At 39.2% G+C, this 11,247-nt stretch overlaps 1 pseudogene; it reads left to right on the top strand.

The window, feature by feature from the left end:
- The first annotated feature begins 9,292 nt into the window (after positions 1-9,292).
- Positions 9,293-10,163, top strand: LOC116906919 (annotated as a pseudogene).
- Positions 10,164-11,247: the final 1,084 nt, after the last annotated feature.

Below are 11,247 nucleotides of genomic sequence, written 5' to 3'. Positions count from 1 at the left end.
ATCTAAACAGCCACATCCCTGGTCCAAGAGGAAACTGTATATGGCCTCTGGGAAACGGTAGATAGGTGCACTGGAGCTGCAGACCCCCTGCACCCGAGACACCTCCGGAACCTAAAGGGACTGGATTAATAGCTCTCTACACCCAAATTCCGTAGGAGGGAGAGCTAAACCTTCAGAGAGGCAGACAAGCCTGGGAAGCCAGAAGAGACTACACTTGGCCCACATTACTGACTCACAGGAACACACAGGAACTCTTCAGGCCCACAGGAACAGCTGAAGACCTGTAGATAGGAAAAAATACACGCCCGAGAGCAGAACACTCTTTTCCCATAACTGGCTGAAAGAAAACAGGAAAACAGGTCTACAACACTCCTGTCACACAGGCTTATATAACAGTCTAGCCACTATCAGAAATAGCAGAACATAGTAACATCAGAGATAATATGATGGTGAGGGGCAAGTGCAGGAACCCAAGCAACAGAAACCAAGACTACATGGCATCATCGGAGCCCAATTCTCCCACCAAAGCAAACACTGAATATCCAAACACACCAGAAAAGCAAGATCTAGATTTAAAATCATATTTGATCATATTGCTGGAGGACTTCAAGAAAGACATGAAGAACTCCCTTAGAGAAATGCAGGAAAACATAAATAAACAAGTAGAAGCCTATAGAGAGAAATCACAAAAATCCCTGAAAGAATTCCAGGAAAACACAATCAAAGAATTGAAGGAATTAAAATGGAAATAGAAGCAATCAAGAAAGAACACAGGGAAACAACCCTGGATATAGAAAACCAAAGGAAGAGACAAGGAGCCATAGATACAAGCATCACCAACAGAATACAAGAGATAGAAGAGAGACTCTAAGGAGCAGAAGATTCCATAGAAATCATCGACACAACTGTCAAAGATAATGTAAAATGGAAAAAGCTACTGGTTCAAAACACACAGGAAATCCAGGACTCAATGAGAAGATCAAACCTAAGGATAATAGGTATAGAAGAGAGTGAAGACTCCTAGCTCAAAGGACCAGTAAATATCTTCAATAAAATCATAGAAGAAAACTTCCCTAACCTAAAGAAAGAGATGCCCATAAGCATACAAGAAGCCTACAGAACTCCAAATAGATTGGACCAGAAAAGAAACACCTCCTGTCACATAATAGTCAAAACACCAAATTCACAAAATAAAAAAAGAATATTAAAAGCAGTAAGGGAAAAAGGTCAAGTAACATATAAAGGCAGACCTATCAGAATCACACCAGACTTTTCGCCAGAAACTATGAAAGCCAGCAGATCCTGGACAGATGTCATACAGACCCTAAGAGAACACAAATGCCAGCCCAGGTTACTGTATCCTGCAAAACTCTCAATTAACATAGATTGAGAAACCAAGATATTCCACGACAAAACCAAATTTACACAATATCTTTCTACAAATACAGCACTACAAAGGATAATAAATGGTAAAGCCCAACATAAGGAGGCAAGCTAAACCCTAGTAAAAGCAAGAAACTAAACATCTTGGCAACAAAACAAGGAGAGGAAAAGAACACAAACATAGCCTCACATCCAAATATGAATGTAACAGGAAGCAATAAACACTATTCCTTAATATCTCTCAACATCAATGGTCTCAACTCCCCAATAAAAAGACATAGATTAACAAACTGGATACGCAACGAGGACCCTGCATTCTGCTGCCTACAGGAAACACACCTCAGAGACAAAGACAGACACTACCTCAGAGTGAAAGGCTGGAAAACAACTTTCCAGGCAAATGGTCGGAAGAAGCAAGCTGGAGTAGCCATTCTAATATCAGATAAAATCAGTTTTCAGCCAAAAGTCATCAAAAAAGATAATGAAGGACACGTCATATTCATCAAAGGAAAAATCCACCAAGATGAACTCTCAATCCTAAATATCTATGCTCCAAATACAAGGGCACCTACATACATAAAAGAAACCTTACTAAAGCTCAAAGCACACATTGCACCTTACACAATAATAGTAGGAGATTTCAACACCCCACTCTCATCAATGACAGGTCATGGAAACAGAAATTAAACAGAGACATAGACAGACTAAGAGAAGTCATGAACCAAATGGACTTAACAGATATTCATAGAACATTCTATTTTAAAGAAAAAGGATATACATTTTTCTCAGTACCTCATGGAAATTTCTCCAAAATTGACCATATAATTGGTCAAAAAATAGGCATCAACAGATATAGAAAGATAGAAATAATCCCGTGCATGCTATTAGACCACCACGGCCTAAAGCTGGTCTTCAATAACAATAAGGGAAGAACGCCCACATATACGTGGAAATTGAACAACGCTCTACTCAACGATAACCTGGTCAAGGAAGAAATAAAGAAAGAAATTAAAGACTTCTTAGAATTTAAAGAAAATGAAGGTACAACATACCCAAACTTATGGCACACAATGAAAGCTGTGCTAAGAGGAAAACTCATAGCTCTGAGTGCCTGCAGAAATAAACAGGAGAGAGCATATGTCAGCAGCTTGACAGCACACCTAAAAGCTCTAGAACAAAAAGAAGCAAATACATCCAGGAGGAGTAGAAGGCAGGAAATAATCAAACTCAGATCTGAAATCAACCAAGTAGAAAAAAAAGGACCATAGAAAGAATCAACAGAACCAAAAGTTGGATCTTTGAGAAAATCAACAAGATAGATAAACCCTTAGCCAAACTAACGTGAGGACACAGAGAGTGTGTCCAAGTTAACAAATCAGAAATGAAAAGGGAGACATAATTACAGACACAGAGGAAATTCAAAAAAATCATCTGATCCTACTACAAAAACCTATAGTCAACAAAACTGGAAAATCTGGAGGAAATGGACAATTTCCTAGACAGATACCAGGTACCGAAGCTAAATCAGAAACAGACAAACCATTGAAAAAACCCCACAACTCCTAACGAAATAGAAGCAATCATTAAAGGTCTCCCAACCAAAAAGAGCCCAGGTCCAGACGGGTTTAGTGCAGAATTCGATCAGACCTTCAAAGAAGACCTTATACCAATACTATCCAAATATTCTACAAAATTGAAACAGATGGAACACTACTGAATTCCTTCTATGAAGCCACAATTACTCTTATACCTAAACCACACAAAGACCCAACAAAGAAAGAGAACTTCAGACCAATTTCCCTTATGAATATCGACGCAAAAATACTCGATAAAATTCTGGCAAACCGAATCCAAGAGCACATCAAAACAATCATCCACCATGATCAAGTAGGCATAATCACAGGCATGCAGGGATGGTTTAATATAAGGAAAACCATCAACGTGATCCATTATATAAACAAACTGAAAGAACAAAACCACATGATCATTTCATTAGATGCTGAGAAAGCATTTGACAAATTCAACACCCCTTCATGATAAAAGTCCTGGAAAGAATAGGAATTCAAGGCCCATACCTAAACATAGTAAAAGCCATATATAGCAATACAATCATTAACATTAAACTAAATGGAGAAAAACTTGAAGCAATCCCACTAAAATCAGGGACTAGACAACACTGCCCACTCTCTCCCTACTTATTCAATATAGTTCTTGAAGTTCTAGCCAGAGCAATCAGACAACAAAAGGAGATGAAGGGGATACAGATTGGAAAAGAAGAAGTCAAAATATCACTATTTGCAGATGATATGATAGTATATTTAAGTGATCCCAAAAGTTCCACCAGAGAATTACTAAACCTGATAAAAACTTCAGCAAAGTGGCTGGGTATAAAATTAACTCAAATAAATCAGTAGCCTTCCTCTACACAAAAGAGAAACAAGCCGAGAAAGAAATTAGGGAAACGGCACCCTTCATAATAGTCCCAAATAATATAAAGTACCTCAGAGTGACTTTAACTAAGCAAGTAAAAGATATCTACAATAAGAACTTCAAGCCTCTGAAGAAAGAAATTGAAGAAGACCTCAGAAGATGGAAAGATCTCCCATGCTCATGGATTGGCAGGATTAATATACTAAAAATGGCCATTTTACCAAAAGCGATCTACAGATTCAATGCAATCCCCATCAAAATACCAATCCAATTCTTCAAAGAGTTAGACAGAACAATTTGCAAATTCATCTGGAATAACAAAAAACCCAGGATAGCTAAAACTATCCTCAACAATAAAAGGACTTCAGGGGGAATCACTATCCCTGAACTCAAGCAGTATTACAGAGCAATAGTGATAAAAACTGCATGGTAGTGGTACAGAGACAGACAGATAGACCAATGGAATAGAATTGAAGACCCAGAAATGAACCCACACACCTATGGTCACTTGATTTTTGACGAAGGAGCCAAAACCATCCAATGGAAAAAAGATAGCATTTTCAGCAAATGGTGCTGGTTCAACTGGAGGTCAACATGTAGAAGAATGCAGATCGATCCATATGTGTGGGGCGCAGAATAATCAAAAGAAGCTTAAAGGACATTAATGAACTTTAAAATTCAATGCTCCTCCACTTAAAACTTGACCCAGTGTTACAGTGATTGTGCATATTGCTATTAATACAGGTATACTGATTAGTGGAGTATAATCAGACACCTAAAAATTAACATCTATGTAGAATTAGATTGGTGTAAGTGTTTCTTCATGATTCATTAGATACAAATTTTCTTCAGCAAATGATAGAAGAAGTGTTTTAAATAGATAGATAGAAGTGTTTTAAAAGGGTACTTTAAAGCCCCCTCCACATATAGTGGCTACTGCTTTTAGTCTTGGCTGTCCACCAGAACTTGATGGTAAGACTTTCTTGCTGCAAACAATACACATTTCTATCTAAGAACATGGAGAAATAAAGTCAATAGTTACCAGAAAGTTTTCCTACAGTTTAACTTCCATAGTATCAAGATATACTGTGTAGGTGGCTCCTAGACTTTCTTCATAATCAGGGTTTCTATGCTGTGCTAAACATCATGATCAAGCCTTTCTCTTTACAGCTTATAAGTCCATCATCTAAGGAAGTCAGGACAGGAACTTGGAGACAGGTACTAAAACAGTGATTACATACCAACTTTCTCCCTTTGCCTTGCTCAGTCTGTATTATTGTAAATCTCAGGGCAACTGGACCATGAGTTATATCAGCCACATTGAATCCATCCTTCCAAATTATTTGTCGATCAAGAAAATGTATGATAGATTTGCCTAAAACCTAATCTAGTGAGGGCATTTCCTCAATTGAGATTGCAATTTTCCATATGACTCTAGTGTGTGTCAAGTTGACCTAAAACTAGCTAGCGCAGGGAGAATGCCATCAATAGTCTTACCTATCTGTGAACTGTAACAATAACTGATACAGAAATCTGTCTACAGGGTTCATGGTTGAAATGAGTTTATGGGGTAACTAACTACTTTCTGGCAGGATTTAACATGACTGCCCTCTGAAAGACTCAACATCTGAAAAAGTCAGATCCAGATATGTGCAGCCAACCAATGGACAGAAGCTGCTGACCCCTTTGACTGAATTAGGGAAAAGCTGGAAGAAGCTGAGGAGGAGGATGACCCTGTAGGAGGACCAGCAGTCTTAATTAAACTGGACGCCGAAGAATTTCTCAGACACTGGATTACCAACCAGGCAGCATACACCAGCTGAGATGAGTCCTCCAACACATGTATAGCAGAGGACTGCTGGGTCTGGGTTCAGTCAGAGAAGATGCACCTAACCCTCAAGAGACTGGAGGCCCCAGGGAGTTTAGAGGCCTTGTGGGATGTAGGGACATCCTCACAGAGACAGGGGTGGGGTAGACAGGAGATATGGAATGTGAAACAGTTGGTGCACCATGAGGAGAATAAAATCTGGAGAAAAAGAAAAAGGAAAGGAAACTGTCAAATAATGAGCAATGGTACTCCAAGACTAGCTTCATTTGCTTTTGTTTCTCTGTCTCCTGGTTGCATAAGAACAGTGGTGAGGTAATAGATTCAATGCACAGCATCTGAGGCTTTGCAAACTCATTGTGAAGAAATTTGCTGGTGCATTTCTTGGAAAATGTCTATGATTAATAAACTCAGTGCACTGCTCTGTTCCATTCAAATAATTTCATGGCCAGATACATTGCCAAAGAGTGAATATCATATTTCTCTGTAAAAACCTTGGTTTTTAACTTTACTGAATATTTTATTAAAAATGAGTCACTTCCTTTAAACAACACAAATGAACATGTAAATAAAATTCATTCATGCTTTAAAAACTTTAAAAGTCCATACAATTTCATGCACACTTTTATTTTGTGTTTATATTCCTGGCATCACCAGCATCCCAGTTGTGCTCCTTCATACTCTGGGTTCCAAGCAAACACTTGCATCTGCTCTGTATTGTAAGTGAATTTTAGCTGGCAGCCCTGTAGCCTAAGGGGTTGGGGGGAAAGCTCATCCTGGTGTGTGATCCCTGAAGGTTTTTCTAGGTTGATACTACCTAAATGATCTCAATTTCAAGTTCATATTCTCTCACTCTCTTCTTTTTCTGACCTCCCTCTCTCTCTTCCTCTATCTCAGTTTTTGTCAGTTTTATGCAAATTTATTCTATAGAAATAGAGCCTTGATTCTCTAGTTCTCCTGATACATCGCAGCCTGTAAGCCCTTTCTTTGAAGACATTAGAGGGATAGAAGTTATGCCTTTTGTAATAATCTGATGCTGAAGGTCTTGGATGGAGAGTCTAAGGATTAAATAACTTCATTTTGTTTAAGGTTTTTTACTTCACAACACAATCATCTATCTGTCCATCAAGCATAGATTATTCGTCTCCCTGCAGTAGTAAACATCAGGGATGTGACCAGCTGATTCACCTTGCTCCTTCCTGTCAGATATCTGGAGTGTCACCAAGTAGGCAGCTCCCTAACCCAGAGTAAAGTCCTCTGCAATCTAATGGCATCCAATGTAACTTTGGTCCCCTTGGGAACCAGTCTCTTCCTCAAGGACCCTTAAGAGCTTCCAATGAGAGACAGAAGGAACTCTTACCACAGGTGACTGCTGAAGAATGAGGCAGAGGGAGAGTGTGAAACACTAAGCGAGGGAAATGTATTCTGGGGTTGGAATTCTGACATGTGTTTCATTGTAGGGGACCCTAGTCTACCAATCTCCTCTTTCAGCCTCCATCAGTGGCCACTGACAGCTTGAGATTTCAGCTGTCAGACACAGTCTCTCCTTCAGCTGTACTGCTCTTGGGTAAGTCTCCTGCTCTAAGCTTCCTGCTCCTATCAGTAGAAATCCTTCTCTCCATGCTCTAGGTTCTTCTCTCTTCCTCTCTGCATGCTGTCCTCCTCCTTTACTACTTGTGATTTTATTTGAACCCACCCCGCCCTTGCTCTAGGTTCATATCTACTATGAGGATGCCCTCTCCCAGGGCCTTGAAGCATACTTGTTGGAAAAGGATGAATACTCCAGGGATGCCTTTTCTTGCAATGTGAAGAACCTCCAGCCTGGAACTACGGTTGCAGTTACACTGAGATTTGTAGCAATGAGAACAAAGATCGGAAGCAGCACTTTTCCTTCATTCCATGTGGTAGGCAGTTGGTACCACAAAGCTTCAGATGAAGCAGCAAAGGGAGGGTGTGAAATTTCTCAGGGATCTAAAGAATCTCTGTGACAACTTGGAGTAAGTAACAGTGGAGCATTAATTAGTGTTCCTTTCCATGTGTGAAGAAGCTTCAAAGATAGGAAAAAGTTGCATCTATGATGACCAATGTGTTGACTTATAATGAACTCTACAGAGGCTCCATGGGTATATTCTTTTACCACTCTTTGTCTTCACAGATGGGGAAGTGAATTACACATTTAGAATAATTAAACAGCAAGAAACGCAGGTATGAGGAGAGTATGGTTTTTACTGTGCTGACTGGATCTCAAGCAATGCCACATATGACTGGTTTCACATGCTAACAGGGGTTCAAATGCTTCTAAAGGGATAGAGTGACTAAGGGATTTTTCAGTTACCTAACTGATGCCTATGGTTTTATTTTTCATAAAATTTAAAGGTACTTTTTCACTTAACATTGACACTACTAAGTTATTGTCCCTAATTTTTCTAGAGCTCTAAAGGATATATTTAATTATTATTTCATTGTAAAGGGATTGACAAATTAAAAATAGAAAGTTAATGAAATATTTGATATCTAGGCAGATAAGCTATCACAGGGTAAACACTGTGACTTCTTTATCACAAGTTTGTTGAGATTTAGATATAATTTACATGTAACCTTAGTCAAGTTGTGCTAATAATTCACTATAATTTATATCCATGTTCAAAGTGATGGGCTTTGAAGTTATTGTATTATATATCACAAGCAATCTACCAGAGACTTAATTAATATGGAAGGATATATGTAAACTAAATGCAAATGCTACCATGTATCTTAATTGTTGGCATTCACATGTGGTTTTGAACCCAACTCTACAGAGAGCAAAACACAGTCGCATTAACATATCCGCATGGGCCATTCTTTAAGTAAACAAAATTGTCCAATTTCTGAGGAATGGTAAACAGTGTCATAATTTGTACCAATTTAACTCACATCAACTTTACACATAGTTTCCAGTTGCTTCATTTCCTAAGCAAATCGATCATTTCTGTTCTTCAATCTTAGCCAGTTTTGTGCATGAGGCCATTAGTGTTTCCTGGTTTTATTTTTTTTATTTTTCCATTATCTCTACCTCATATATTTTTAACATTTAATAACCATTAGAGTGTCCCCTTTCGGTATTCATTCAAATCTCTTTACCACTGATATTGTTTTCTCTAGATTTGTTTTTTACTGAAAAAGTATTTCATTTCATGAAATATATTGATAACTATTTTCCTAGTCTGTAGCTTCTACTTTTACTATCAAAGTTGTTTCTTTTGAGTAATATTTTTGCTTTCACTTTTTGAAAGATATGTTTCATTTTGAACTTTCACACTAGACAAAGCTGGCACTGGTGTCAGTCTGCCTGTCTCTGCCCTTAGAGTACTAACATTGAGGCTATGTGTCATCCGTAACTGCCATTTCAATTTCTATCCTCTTTGTGATGACTACTTTTGTGTGTACATTGTTAAATTCTTTTTCTATTTAAGGGATTTGACAATTTCATATATGTATATAACATTCTCTGTTTATTAGCTGCATTTACCCTTTCCAGTCTTATTCCAATATCTTTCAGTTTTCCCGTCCCCATTTCTTTTACAAGTTTATGACTTTTTGTTTATATTATGACCTATTTTGTTTAATCATGATTATCTTAATGATCATTGGGCTTCTTCTTCGGGAAAACACCAAATGGCAGATGACACTGGAGCAGTGGAAGGGCGCAGAGGACCAGGGGGCCCAGGATTAGGAGGACAGGGCGGCTTCCTCTTCAGGCCTTAGGGGCCAAGGTCTTGGCTGAGGTTGTGGCCATGGACAAGGCCGCGGGGCTAATGCAGGTAAAGCTGAAGACAAGGAGTGGATATCTGTCACCAAGCTGGGTCACCTGGTTAAGGATATGAAGATCAAGTCCTTGGAGGAGATCTACCTGTTCTCCCTGCCCATTAAGGAGTCTGAGATTATTTACTTTTTCCTGGGTACATCTCTAAAGGATGAGGTCCTGAAAATCATGCCAGTGCAGAAGCAGACTCGGGCTGGCCAGCGGACCAGGTTCAAGGCCTTTGTCGCTATTGGGGACTACAATGGCCACGTTGGTCTTGGTGTTAAGTGTTCCAAGGAGGTAGCGACTGCCATCTGAGGGGCCATCATCCTGGCCAAGCTTTCTATAGTCCCAGTGCGGAGAGGCTACTGGGGGAACAAGATTGGCAAACCTCACACTGTGCCATGCAAGGTGACAGGCCACTGTGGCTCTGTGCTGATGCGCTTCATCCCCACCCCCAGAGGCACTGGCATTGTCTCTGCTCCTGTGCCCAAGAAGCTACTGATGATGGTCGGTATAGATGAATGCTATACTTCAGCCAGGGGCTGCACTGCCACCCTGGGCAACTTTGCCAAGGCCACCTTTCACCCTATCTCCAAGACCTACAGCTACCTGACCCCTGACCTCTGGAAAGAGACTGTGTTTACCAAGTCTCCTTATCAGGAATGCACTGACCATCTTGTGAAAACCCACACCAGAGTCTCTGTTCAGAGGACCCAGTATCCAGCAATGGCTAACACATAAGGGTTTCTATACAAGAAAAATAAATGAATTAAGTCTGAAAAAAATGATCATTGGATTGGGACTTTCCATTGGATTTTGGTATTCTTCCCAAAGGGTATACAACTGAAGGCTATGAGTCTTATTTTCTTTGAATCTATTAATAATTTGTCATTCCTTTAATTGTTGTGAAACTATTGCATCATTTATGAATGGAAGATGGTATTGTAATTTGTAGTGCTCACTGCTCTTTAAGGTAATTGAATCACACACACACACACACACACACACACACACACACACACACCTTCCTTCCTTTTCTTTTCTTCCTTCCTTCCTTCCTTCCCTCTTCTCTCTCTCTCTCTCTCTCTCTCTCTCTCTCTTCCTTCTCTCTTCCTTCCTTTCTTTTTTTTTTTCTGATGTGACCATGTAGCCCATGGCTGCTCTTAGAGTTACCTACAAGGATGTACAAAGTCTCAAATTTATGGGAAAACATGTAATACACTAAAAGTCTATGGTGTGACTTTTGGATACTTAGGTTTGGGTCCTAGTGGGAGGTGAATTTAGTAGTAGTGTGGACATGCAGAAGATATCCCAGGTGTGACAGAAAGCAATATTCCTGGGATGAGAAAATTGCCAACCTTGCCTTTCAAACCTGGATGATTATGGTCCAATTGAACTGTTTTTGAAAGTGACAGTGGTAAAATAGGTTTGTAGGGTGGAAACAAAATTACTTTAAATTAAATTGTGGATGGAAGAATCCTCTTATGTTTAAGGTAAAATTCGGCTATGATTGTTGTGCACATGTGAGGGGTTTCAAAAGACTCAATTGGGGACAAGGCTGTCAACTTTCCCCATATTTATTCAATACAGTTAATTAAGTTGGGTTCTAGACAGAAAAAAATGAACACTGAGAAAACAAACACCGTGTGAGTCAGTCCATGGGAAGTAGATTCAATACTAGCATGCCCTGTCTTCAGCATCTCCAATAGTAACCCTAAGTTTGCGTTTTTATGTTCTCAGATAGACTGACAAGAGTAAACCTTGTTCAGAATCTTAAGATTACTTTCTGAATAGTCTAATACTATTTGAAAGAATAATTTTTAAT

Source organism: Rattus rattus, chromosome 8 (assembly GCF_011064425.1).
Source record: "Rattus rattus isolate New Zealand chromosome 8, Rrattus_CSIRO_v1, whole genome shotgun sequence".
Classification (NCBI taxonomy): Eukaryota; Metazoa; Chordata; class Mammalia; order Rodentia; family Muridae; genus Rattus; species Rattus rattus.
This window is presented reverse-complemented; position numbering and strand designations above follow the sequence as displayed.